We start from the raw sequence: 14,034 nt of genomic DNA, 5'->3' as shown, positions 1-14,034 counted from the left end.
GTTGATGGGTGCAGCACACCAACATGGCACAAGTATACATATGCAACAAACCTGCACGTTATGCACATGTACCCTAGAACTTAAAGTATAATAAAAAAATAAAATAAAATAAAAAATAAAATAAAATAAAAAATGTGGCACATATACATCATGGAATACCATGCAGCCATAAAAAAGGATGAGTACATGTCCTTTGCAGGGACATGGATGCAGCTAGTAACCATCATTCTGAGAAAACTATCACAAGGACAGAAAACCAAACACTGCATGCTCTCACTAATAGGTGGAAATTGAACAATGAGAACACTTGGACACAGAGCGGGGAATATTATACCTCCAGGCCTGTCATGGGGTGGGGATAGGGGAAGGGATAGCATTAGGAGAAAAACCTAATGTAAATGATGAGTTAATGGGTGCAGTAAACAAACATGGCACAGGTATACCTATGTAACAAACTTGCGCGATGTGCACATGTACCCTAGAACTTACAGTATAATAAATAAAATAAAATAAACCTCAAAAAAAAATTGGAAGAGGAAATTGCATTACATGGCAATAACTTCTACTGCTTCCATGCTAATTCCAGCTCTCATGACTTTTATTCCTACTCCATCTTTACTCTTACTTCTTCTTTTAATACTACTACCATGATTATGACTACTGCTTCTCTTACCACTAGTCAATGATGGCAATAAAGGACAAGGGGTGATGAGTGACAAAAGCCTCTATGAACAAAACAGGAAAACATCTAAAAATTAGAAAAAAAAACTTTAAAAACGTATCATGTTCCTGGATTTTAAAAACTAAATTTTGCAAAAAAAAAAAAAAAAAAAAATCAAACTAAATTAATTTGATTTAGCATAATTTCAAGCAAACTTGAGCAAAATGATACCAAAATGTATCTGGAAGAATAAAGGAGCAAATAAATAAGACACATTTGTTAAGGTGCTGGCTGGGATAAGTGGCTAGCCACATGCAGGAGAATGAAATTGGATCCTCATCTCTTACCTTATACAAAAACCAACTCAAGATGTATTAAGGACTTAAATCTAAGATCTGAAATAGATAAAATGCTAGAAGATAGCTTTTGAAAAGCCCTTCTAGACATTGGCTTAGGCAAGGATTTCATTACCAAGAACCTAAAAGTAAATGCAATAAAAACAAAGATAAATAGGTGGGACTTAATTAAACTAAAGAGTTTTTCCACAGCAAAAGGAACAGTCAGCAGAGTAAACAGACAGCCCACAGAGTGGGAGAAAATCTTCACAATCTATACACTTGATAAAGAACTAATTTCCAGAATCTACAATGAACTCAAACAAATCAGTAAGAAGGAAACAACCAATTCCATCAAAAAGTGGGCTATGAACATGAATAGACAGTTCTCAAAAGAAGATACAAATGGCCAACAAACTTATGAAAAAATGCTTAACATCACTAATGATCAGGGAAATTCAAACCAAAACCATCATGTGATGTCACCTTACTTTGCAAGAATAGCCATAATAATAATAATAAAATAAAATAAAAACACACAGATGTTGGCATGGATGAAGTGAACAGGGGACACTTCTACACTACTAGTGGGAATGTAAAGTAATACAGAAGCTATAGAAAACAGTATGTATATGCCTTAAATAAATAAAAGTAGAACTAACTTTGATCCAGCAATTCCACTACTGGATATCTACCCAGAGGAAAATAAGTCGTCATATGAAAAAGATGTCCATGCATGTTTACAGCAGCACAATTCACAATTGCAAAAATATGGAACCAACCCAAATGTCCATCAATCAATGAGTGGATGAACAAACTTGATATATGATGGAATACTACTCAGCCATAAAAATGAATTAATTAATGGCATTCACAGTGACCTGGATGAGATTGGAGACTATTATTCTAAGTGAAGTAAATCTGGAATGGAAAACTAAACATCATATGTTCTCACTTATAAGTGAGAACTAAGCTATGAAGAGGAAAAGGCATAAGAATGACATAATGGACTTTGGGGACTCAGGAGAAAAGGATAGGAAGGGTGTGAAGGGTAAAATGCTACAAATATATAGGGTGAAGTGCATACTGCTCAAGTGATAGGTGCACCAAAATGTCACAAATCACCACTAAAGAACTTACTCATGTAACCAGATACCACATGTTCCCCAAAAACCTATGGATATTTTTTCAAATAAATACATATTTGTTTTAATTGACTAAGTGTATTAGGTACTTATTCCAAATGGGACTACATGGAATCTCTATTCATTCATTTATAAAATATTCAATGAGCCTCTTATTATATGATGGACAGTCATGACACAGCAAAAGACAGGGGAAGTTTCTTCTCTTTGTGAATCTTGCGATCTGACAAGATAGAAAATAGACAAGTCAAGAAAAAGTGAATAGCATAATTACAGATTAAGATAATTTCTATGAAGTAGATTGTGGGACTCTACTATAGACAGAATGATCAGAACATGTCTTTTGAAGTAAGTGACATTTGAACAGAGACATTAAGGTGAGAATTGAGAATTAGCCAGCCCTTTGCGCAATCGAGAGAAGAACATTTTCTTAGTTTTAGCTACATGGTCTCAGACAAATTTCTCAATCTCTCTGTATTATTCACCATCTAGAAAGTGAGGATGCTGTAGTATCTACCTCATAGAAATCTTAGGAAAATGCCTTATGATGTGTGGGGCACATAAAGCATCAAAACAAACAAATTGAATATTCAAAAATTATTAACAAGGTTTTGATAAGAAAATCTCTGAAATGCCACTGAAAATGAAAACATATATGAAAATACACCAAAAAAAGGAACTAAAAATTATATTTTATATACAATTTATTTTCATTACACCATTAAGGATTTAGTTTCAAATGATGTCGGAATTATTGAATGGGATTATCTCAAATTTTGGAGCAATTGATATTTTGTAAAAGAATTCAATTTTTATCAAGATATGTTGGAAACCAGACAAATCCAGTTATTGGAACATACAGATTGAAAGCAGTTTTCTGGGTTCTATTATAATCCTTAACACTGAATTTTTCTGCTTATCACCTTGAAATTCATTGAAGCATTCATTATCTTATCTGTAGAAAAATATATTCTGGAAGACAGTACTTAGAAACTTGTAGCATTCTCAATATTAAATTATCTTGCATACCTCAAATCTGAATTAGTATCTAATTTGTCGATAAATATTTTTATGGTTCTCCAAAAAGTATTATGACATATACACTTGGAGAAACTAGAATAGACTGTTTTAATGGGAGGTGAAAAAACAAATGTCAACATGTTTCAAGGAATGCTGATATTATTTGAGATATTATTTTGAGATTTGTTTCCTTTGAAGTTGCTAAAACAATAATATTTAAAGTAAAATAATAATATTATATATCCTCTTCAATTACACCTGAGAAATCAAATGCCAAAAGTAATATACACACAATTCATATATCAATAGGGATTTTTAAGACCCCAGGTCCAGAATGAGGCCTTATGGCATGCCTTTCGCAAGATTTCTGCCAGTATCTCAGGGTCTTTGCTGGCATGATTTCTCTGACACCCAGAAAAGAATTTCTTCTTCCCATGGGCAACCTGCATCCAATGACATTGATATAGAAGGGATGCAAATGTCATACTACGTCAATTCTGGGCAGTTCATAAAGTCTGAGTCAGCTCCAGAGCTCCCTGGAGAATCATCTGAGTTCTCTACTGCAGTTGCAGAGTAGTTTAACAACTCTGTCAGCCCAATCTCATGGCCTTCATTCTCCCACAAGTGTCTATCCTGAAGGTAGTCTCCAATAAACATGGTATAGGCAAATCTGTTTCAATCTGTTGCCTAGGAACTTTAAGAAGGCTGAAATCAGAAGTAGTTCAAAGAAGTGGAAACTAAAATGGGATTTTGGAGTTGAGTCATCAGATAGTCATCTGAAAATGAGTACCTTATTACTGGTGGTATGGAAGGCATGATCAATCTCTGGCATGAGAGATATGTTGTATTAATAATTGTTAAAACTTTCACTTGTGATAAACTGAAATTGGAAACTGATGGAAGCAAATACACAGGCAAGCGTAATATCTCAGGTATATCAGAAATTCAGGAGATGTAAGAACTGTGAAATTGGATGGTTATTGATATAATTGATGTATTAGGAAAAAATTAAGTCTAAGTATGAAATGACTAATCATGCATTAACCAATTAGGCACAAAAGCCAGAAGGTCTCATTAGTAATAAATAAAATACTGCTATCTCTTTCAAGTTTATGGCATAAAAAACTGAGCATCAAACCCACAATTGCAAGGGCAGCAGAGTTCCAGAGGAGGTTGAATACTCAATCTGGGAAAGTTTCTTATGCCAGATAGGGCCCTGATTGAGAAAACGAGAAGTGATGAAACATGGGATGGGTATGTCTGACTCAATATACCAGATAATTGTGAATCCTCAGATTCCTATGAATCCTGGCAAAAACTCGAAGAAATGATACCCGGTGGATCCTGGAAGCATGAAAAAATATCATCCACATTAAGTGAAATAGAAATGGTAGATCATCTAGTTTTTGTGGAAGACGGTAGAAGAATGTACCAAAAGAATCAGAGAAATGGAATACCAAAATAAATATACTGCCTGAGACTGGAATGCACACCAGATAATCAAGTTCTATATAAAGACACAAGGGATATTCCACTTACCAAAGCAGTAAGAAATACACTGCTAAAAAGGGCATCAGTATTGCTGAAAAGTTCAACGACAGCAGTCTTCCCTTTAAAAATTTATTATTTTTTTTAACTTTTAAGTTGAAGGGTACATGTGTAGATTTGCTATATAGGTAAATTTGTGTCATGGGGGATTGTTGTACAGATTGTTTCATCAGCCAGGTATTAAGCCTAGTACCCATTAGTTACTTTTCCTGATCCCTTTCCTCCTTCCACCCTCCACCCTTCAATAGGCCCCAGTGTAAAACATAGTTTCTTAATGTGGAAAATACTACATTCTTCATGCTTCCAGGACCCATACCAACACCACTTCTTTGAATTTTTGTGCCCCTCTCTGTGTCCAGGTGTTCTCATCATTTAGCTTCCACTTATAAGTGAGAACATGTGGTATTCAGTTTTCTGTTCCTGTGTTAGTTCGCTAAGGATGATGGCCTCCAGCTCCATCCATGTCCAGCTCCTCTCAGAGGACATAATCTCATTCCTTTTTACAGTTGCATAGTATTCTCTGGTGTACATGTGCCATATTTTCTTTATCTAATCTATCATTGATGGGCACTTAGGTTTTTTCCATGTCTTTGCTATTGTGACTAATGCTGCAATCCAATGAACATATGTGTGCATGTGTCTTTATAATATAATGATTTATATTATTTGGGGATATATACCTAGTAATGAGATTGCTGAGTCAAATAGTATTTCTGCCTTTTGGTATTTCAGGAATTGCCACACTGTCTTCTACAATAGTTGAACAAATTTACTCTCTCATCAACAGTGTATAAGCATTCCTTTTTCTCCACAACCTTGCCAGCTTTCTGTGATTTTTTGACTTTTTAATAACAGTCATTCTGACTGGTGTGAGATGGTTCCTCATTGTGATTTTTATTTGCATTTCTCTAGTCAGTGATTTTAAGTTTTTTTAATGGTTGTTGGCTACATGTATATCTTCTTTTGAGAGTGTTTGTTCATGTCCTTTGCCCACTTTTTAATGGTGTTGTTTGGTTGTTTTATTGTAACTTCATCTTAAGTACCTTGTAAATACTCTATCTTAGACTTCTGTCAGATGCATACTTTGTAAACACTTTCTTCCATTCTATAGGTTTTCTGTTTACTCTGCTCATGGTTTATTTTACTGTTCAGAAGCTCTTTAGTTTAATTAGATCCCATTTGCCAATTTTTGCTTTTGTTGCAATTGCTTTTGGTGTCTTTATCATGCAGTATTTGCCCATGCCTGTGTCCTGAATGGTACTGAATGATGGCAGTCTTCTATAGTCCAGTACTGATAGTAAAAGATGCTATTACAGAAAGCTCTTGAGCTGAGCTCCTTAATACCAGCCAGTTTGGTAAGATGTCAAGATAATAGAGGGGAGGTAGTTGTATCTAGCTATGGAAAGCAAGGTGAATACAATTTTGTGACAAGTGGCATAGTTGGAGTTTCTAGCAGAGGTCTGGCCTGCAGAAAGCTATGGAGATGATTAACAAAATATAGTATCCCTAGAGTCAAGACAGAAGGATATCCAACAAATTTATTATCCAGTCTATAACAACAACAAAAATCAAAGATGGATGAAAGATGACCTCGAGACTAACAACAGCCCTCTCAATAATTCCTTGGCTGGCTTGCAGAATAAAATCAATCCACAGACTTAAAATCTCATTAATTGAAGAATAGACCAGGTCCCCAGGAGGAGAACCATGCAATACCATATAGAGAAAATAAAATATCAAAAGTATTTAAAATATTTATACCTTGGAAAGCAGAGTCATGGATTCCTCCTGCCCCGCTTTAAGAGTGGGAGTATATAGGAGCTAGATGGTATATGGATAAGTGGCCCAGGTCTGAATCTCCCTGAAAGCACTCTGGTAGCCAGTTACTCCATTCTTGAACACACAATTGTAATGGATATACTTGATCCTTGGCACAACCTCCATATAAGTTCCTTATTCTGTGATACAAGAGCTATTATAGTAGGAAAAGTGAAGCTCAAGACTAGGAAACAAATGTCCTCAGAGTCAAAGTTATAAAACAGAAGCAATATTTCATCTTGATGGTGGGGCTGAGGTGGTTGTAGATGTGACAAAGCATGCAGTTAGATCTTGGAGAAGGATACAAACTCAGGCTACAACTGCTGTTTCAGATAGGCATTTTTGTTACAGTAGACGAGTGTGAAACTCAGATACATGGTATGCAGTCATTGATTTTGTGAATTCATTTTTTTCCATCCCTATCAGGAAGAGGATTAGGAACATTTCAAATTCATTTGGGACAGAAAGTAATACGTATTTACAGTCTAGCCCTTTTGCCCTAGGGCTTTATGAACTTGCCTAACATAGCCAGCCAGGTGATCCTGTAAAATGACCATTCTGCAGAATATTGCATTTGTCCACTATAGTGATAACAGCATATTAAACTTAATAACCATAGTGTTAACTATGTTGGAGATCTTGACAAGTCATATGTGCTACAGAAGTTTGGGAATAACAATATATGGAGTCTCAGGGCCTACTGTATCAGTAAAGATTTTAGGGGTCCATTTGCCTGTTTCATGCCTGGACATTTCCTCCAAAGTAAAAGAAAAATCATTGCATCTCACAACTTCCACCACTAAGAAGAAAAGATAACACTTGGTAGGTGTCTTCAAATTTTAGAGGCAGTATATTCCACACTCATGAATGCTGTCCCAGTCTATTCACTGGGTGATAAAAAAGGCTGCTAGCTTTGGATAGTGCTCAGAGCAGGATAGGGCTCTTCAGTACATCTAGGCTGTTGAGTAAGCAGCTGTGATGTTTGAGCTATAGTAACCAGAAGCCCTTACGGTATTAGAGTATCAGTAGTGGCAAAAAAAATGTGTGACTTACAGAGAAAGCTCTAGTTGAAAAATCTGAAGCCATTTGTGTAGGAACACAGTTTGAAGATGTTTGTATTACATGTTAATATGTTTAAGAGAGCATTCACAGTGAGAGAGACACTAACCTAATTAGACAAAATGACTTGGCCATTTGACAAAAGCCAGAATCTATAATTGGCTACCCCAGTGCTGGAACAATGAGCAAAATAATAGAAGTACCATGATGACAGAAATTGAGGCTATGCATGGGCCCAACAGTGGGCTCCCACCAAAAAAAGAAAAAAAAAAGCAGATAAATTACTTCCCCTGATGGTCAAAAGCATGACCAACACTGAGTCTCTAGTGTAAAATCATCTTCCAAAGAAATCAACCAGCCACTTGGTGATAAGTTGATGACAAACCATCAGAGTGGCAGCAATTAATCTTGACTGTATTAAATCATATCCATAGGTATAAGTTCTTTCCTGTCTACATGGACTCAGTTAGATTACAGAGTATTTAATTTACCAACACAGTATGCATAACATTACATCAGACACAGAAATACACTTTACAGCAACAAAGGAGGTTTAACAATAAACACATGGCAGTGGAATCTACCAGTTCTGCTACATATTGCATATGTAGTTTCTGGCCTAAAATAGTGATGGAATACCCTTTTAAACTAAGGTATCAACTTGGAATTGACATTTACTGAGTCATAGTAGCATATATACAAAAAAAAAAAAAAGTAATGTGTGTATGTATACACATACATATAAATATTAATACATAAATCTTAATGCTATATATTCATGTATTCTATATTAAATATATTAAAATATATACAAAAATAAATCTGGAAAAATAAACATACACTAAACAATAAAATTAAACATGATTATTTCTTAATGGTAAATTTATTTCTTATTGTATTGACATTTGTTCTCTAAAATATAAATAATGGACAATATTGTTAGAGAGAAAAATGTGATAGAAATTGGTTCATTATTTCTGAATATCTTGACTTTACATGTTGATGTACAAAACATCAAAGATACAGCTCCACATTTAATTTATCTTGATTTCAATGGTTGTAAGTGGACAAGATCTACTCTCCATAATCAATTATAATTGTCATTTCTTGGTCTTTCATGACCTAATTGTTTTCTTCAAGTTGTAAATGATCTTGAAAATTTTAGAAAGTTTTGAATCTATATTTTAAAAAAAAAATGATTTCCAATCCACTAAAACATGTATTTGGAAGATCTTAGATAGCTAAAAAATCACTTTCCATATTTTGGGGAATAGCAGTATGAGAATTCTTTAAATAACATGTAGTTTGGCCATTAAGATTGCATAATAGGCAGTGCACGGTGGCTCACGCCTGTAATCCCAGCACTTTGGGAGGCTGAGGCGGGCGGATCACGAAGACAGGAGATCGAAACCATCCTGGCTAACACGGTGAAACCCCGTCTCTACTAAAAGTACAAAAATAAGCCAGGCGTGGTGGCGGGCACCTGTAGTCCCAGCTACTCGGGAGGCTGAGGCAGGAGAATGGCATGAACCCGGGGAGGCTGAGCTTGCAGTGAGCCCAGATCGTGCCATTGCACTCCAGTTTGGGTGACAGAGTGAGACTCCGTCTCAAAAAAAAAAAATAAAAAAAATTAGCTGGGCGTGGTGGCGGACACCTGTAGTCCCAGCTACTCGGGAGGCTGAGGTGGGAGAATGGCACAACCCGGGGAGGCTGAGCTTGCAGTGAGCCCAGATCGTGCCATTGCACTCCAGTTTGGGTGACAGAGTGAGACTCCGTCTCAAAAAAAAAAAAAAAGATTGCATAACAGTAGATACATTTCCAAATTCCTGTTTTCTAAATGCTCTCTCCATAGTATAACTTTCTTTCTATTAAAAAGCTATTGCTTTCTTAGCCATTATTAAAAAGTCCTTTTTACCTTGAAGAGATATTTCAGTATGTAAAAACTGGTTAAAAATTTTATTAGGTTAAACATTACTGACAAGTACTTATCATCAAAAAAGTTCAGTAAATTTGAGACAATTTGGGGGGGTGATAACAGAAAAGTATAATTTTAATTGTGTTCATCAATCTCTTAAATACTTTGCTACTTTCCATCTTATGAAATATCACATCAGGTGTATTTTTTTGTATGTTCAAATAAAATTTTATAAAAATAGGTGGCCTATTGTTTTATTATCCCTCCATATTTGGATGACTCAAAATGTTTGTTTTGCATACATCGCAATCAAAGGAAAGGAAGAGATGGTTGACTATACTTAAACATTTAAAAGGTAACATTATTCTCATTGGTGATATCTTTGTGCCTTTTATTTACTACTGCTTAACTGCAATGGTTTCTTTGTGAATAATTTGGTAAACAAATACTTCACATAATAATATTTCTGAATGTAACTTCAGAATCTTTCTTTTTCTTTGTTGATTTCATAACAGGCACACTAGAACAGTTAAACTGTTTTGTCAATAAACATTATTTTATTAAAGATTATTTTAAATTGTTTCCAGTACATCTTGCTTTTATTGACCACACCCACAAAATTCATCCTTGATGTTTTATTATTGAGGCAGTTCATCTACCAAAATCATAACCTGAGACATGTTAGAAACATCTGTTCTTTCTTTCAACAGAAAACCTCTGGTACCATGCAATTTCTCTATCTTTTTTTCCTCCAAATCTCTGGCAACATTTTCTGTTTTTTTTTTTTTTTTTTTAAGTACTTTCTGTTAAATAAGTACATGTTAGTCTTTGTGCCATATTGTTTTCCTAGAAAAATATGAGGCATTTTTACAAAGTGAGAAAAAAATTGTACCCAACAGTAAGAGGCTTTTAAAAAATTGAAGTAAGATTCATATAACATTAAATCACTTATTTTGAAATGAGCAATTCAGTGGCATTTAGTACAATTACAACATTGTGCAACCACCATATCTACCTAGCTATAAAATATTTTCCTTGCCCCAAAAGAACATCCCATACTCATTAAGCAGTTACTTATTATTATTTTCTCTCTCTAGCCCTTGGCAACACACTTGCTTTTTGTCTCCATGGACCTACCTATTATAGATATTTCATGTAAATGAATCATATAACATGCAATCTTTTATCTTTGGATTCTTTCAACTTAGCATGATGTATTCTAGATTCATTCATGCTATAATATATTGGGATTTCATTTCATGTTATGGTTGAATAATGTTCTATTCTATGTATGTGTCACAATTTGTTTATCCATTCCTCTGCTGATAGACATTTGGGTTATTTTCACCTTTTGGCTATTGTGAATATTGCTGCTATGAACATAGGTATACATGTTTTTGTTAGTACTACTTTCAGTTCTTTGCTGCATATCCTTGAGGGTGAAATTACTGGCTAATATGTGAATTCTATGTTCAACTATTTTAGAAACCAGCAAACAATTTTCCACAGCAGCTAAAAAATTTTACATCCTCACCAGTTAAGAAAGAAGCTCCCCATTTCTTCACATTTCTGCCAGTATTAGTTGTTTTCATTTAAAAAAATCTGGACAGGCACACATTTTGGGAAGCTGAAGAGTGTCCCGATCCGCAGGACAGTCGAACGGGCCCTGGAAGGGGGAGTGAGAATGGAGGAGACAAGAAAACACCAGAAATGGAGACAAGACAAATAGCCTGATCAAGTTTCGTTTAATAATGGTGGTGCGATGTCTTATATAGGCTGGCAGGGGAAGAGGTTGGGCCAGGGCGGTGACGGGGGCCGGGTATTCTCAAATTACAATTGCGCATGCGCTGTGGGTTTGTAATTTTCCCGGGCGCGGGATTGCACCTGCGCCGCAGGCTGCCTATCTTTCTGGGCGCGAAAAGGTAGGCGTGAGCGGGAAAGGTTTGGTCCCGCGCGGGAAAGGTTTGGGCTCAGGCGGGAAAGGTTTAGGCGCGCGCAGGAACAGTTTATAATGAAGAACCCGGAAATGTGCCATTTTGTCTCTGCTTTGCAGAGATCAAGCAACAGAGGTGGGCTAACTCTGGGCCTTATGGCTCCGGACAGGTCCCCCTTTTTTTTATATATATAATTGTGGCTAGAAGATTGTCCCTCGGGAACTGCGCCTGTCTTAGGTTGGAGTAATACATCTCATCACTGGTACCCGTCATGGGGTTAGGCAGTAGCTTATGACGGCCCTCCTGTCTTAGGTTAGTGAGAGATGATGCTCTCTTACCCGTCATTGACTGTTCGTTTAGCGCATAGGGAAGGTGGTCATAATGGGTGTGAGTATGAACCACCGCGATCTTCTTGTTCTAGGCGATGATAATGGACCTGTACAGGCTTTGCTTGGATAGCCTCGACTTGTTGCTTAAGGAATGTCATGAGCTTATTGAAGACCAAAGGTCCTACAGAGAGTAAGAGCAATAGGCAAAGCAGGGGGCCCAGGAATGGCATAAGATAGGGAAGGAGTCCATGGAACCCAGTCCAAAATGGGTTATTGGTTATTTTTTGTTGTTGTTGTTTTAGGTCTTTTTGTAGATGCCTGATCTTATCTCTGGTGATCCCGGATTTGTTGGCATAGAAACAGCACTTCTCCTGTAAAGCCAAGCAGTTAGTAAATCTAGGCCTCTTCTATTTTGGAGCACTACTTCTGCCAGAGAATCTACCTGATCTTGTAAATTTTGTATAGTACTTGAAATGGCCTGCATATCTGAGATCAATTGGAGAGACAATTTGGTGTATTGAGTAACAGAGACCCCTAGGCTTGTAGCCCCAGTTGTTACGGCAGTAGTTATGCCTAATCCTGCAAGTAAGGGGATGAATTGTATTGCCCTTTTGTTTTTTCCTAAAAAGTGATCTATAGCTGGGATAGGTACAGGTTTATCTCCAGGGATAATGTCTATGTCTGGCAAAAGTGTGGCTAAGACACAGCGTCCTGTCTAGTTAGTAGGTAAATAGGTATAAGCCCTATTATTGCCACATATAAAAACTGAGCTGTTTGGGGCACATAACGATTGGGAAATATTTGCTATGGTGGAGCAATTATTAAACTCATTGAATCCTACATTAAGGTCGTAAGTGTTATTAAGGGGAGGGGAGTAGATGCAAGAGGAACTAGGAAATTTTAAAGGCTGTACTTTAAGGGGAGGAATTATGGTGCAAAGGGTATTGGATGTATAATTTAAGTCATTGCTGGGTATGGCAAGAGGAACGGGATCTCCTGATTGCAGACACAGCCAGCAATCATTAGCTAGGCTAGAGTTGGAATTGTTAAGCGGGTTATGAGTAGCAGTGAGGAGGTCAAAGGTCTGGGCATCAATTTTCTTTTTCCCTTGGGCTTTGGGCAAGGCCAAGGGGTGGTAGTGAATTTCCAGGTACAGGGACCTTTGCAACTCTTTAAGTTTTTTGTTTACCCTAATTTCTTGGACCTTGTCTTGTGGTCCTCCTCCATCAGAGATATGAAGAGGGGGGTGAATATTCCAGTAGACAGGCTGTCCTACAATTCCAGCACAGCCAGCTGATATAAGGTTATTGGTATTTCCTACAACTGTAGGGACACTACTGGCCCCTATAGTGGGGGTTCTAGATCTTGTTAAGATAGCAGTATAGTATGTTTTACCGCCAGAGGTACATTCTAGATAAGTAGTGTAGCAGGAACTATGCATAGCAGTCTCAAATGTGTCACAAGGGCAGGTTGTGGTATCCCCTCCGCTAAATAATCTTGGGGTTGACACACACCTCCACTTAAGAGAGTCACTAGACAGGTATGTTGTGTAAGCGGAGCAGGACACAGCTGAGATGTACGTATTTGGAAGGGAGGCCAGATATCCCCCATAACAATCACAGGGCTTACCATATCATTGTCGTATATATTTACGGGCCTCATGGGGATTACAGAAGCCGGCATGAACCTGGAATGCTTGGCAAATCAGCACCATGGTCCAGAGGAGCTTGTAGTTGGAGTTCATCTCTGCAATAGAGGAAAAGAGTACTCTCAGGGAGAAAATTACTCCCTGGATTGGCTATTGTTAGGTACCTGTCTTACCAGTCGCTCTGGTAGCCATCTGGCTGCATCATGAGTTTGGGAAAAAACACAAACTGAGCCTCTTCCCCAGATTAACACTGGGTCTGGACCATGCCATGTGTTGTCTAAGGGGTCTTTTCATTTAACCATGGCAAATTGTTTTTTGGACTCGGAATGCCAAAATCGATTAGCTGCTGATCTGTTCAGGTTATCCAAATTTAAAAAATTTAAAATAAAAAGTGTGTGATTAAGGATATATCTAGGGGTGCCCTTAGTAGGGTACCATTCTCCCTTTTTTATTTTGTTAATGGTGGTTTTTAAGGATAGGTGTGTTCTTTCAACTATTTTTTGTCCTTGAGGGTTATAGGGAAGTTTAGTAATGTGTTTTATTTGTAATTTGAGGCAGAAGTCTTGAAAGGCTTTGGATGTATAGCCAGGACCATTGTCTGTTTTTAGTTGTTTAGGCTTTC

This window comes from Colobus angolensis, unplaced genomic scaffold (genome assembly GCF_000951035.1).
Source record: "Colobus angolensis palliatus isolate OR3802 unplaced genomic scaffold, Cang.pa_1.0 Scaffold141, whole genome shotgun sequence".
NCBI classification, from domain to species: domain Eukaryota; kingdom Metazoa; phylum Chordata; class Mammalia; order Primates; family Cercopithecidae; genus Colobus; species Colobus angolensis.
This window is presented reverse-complemented; position numbering follows the sequence as displayed.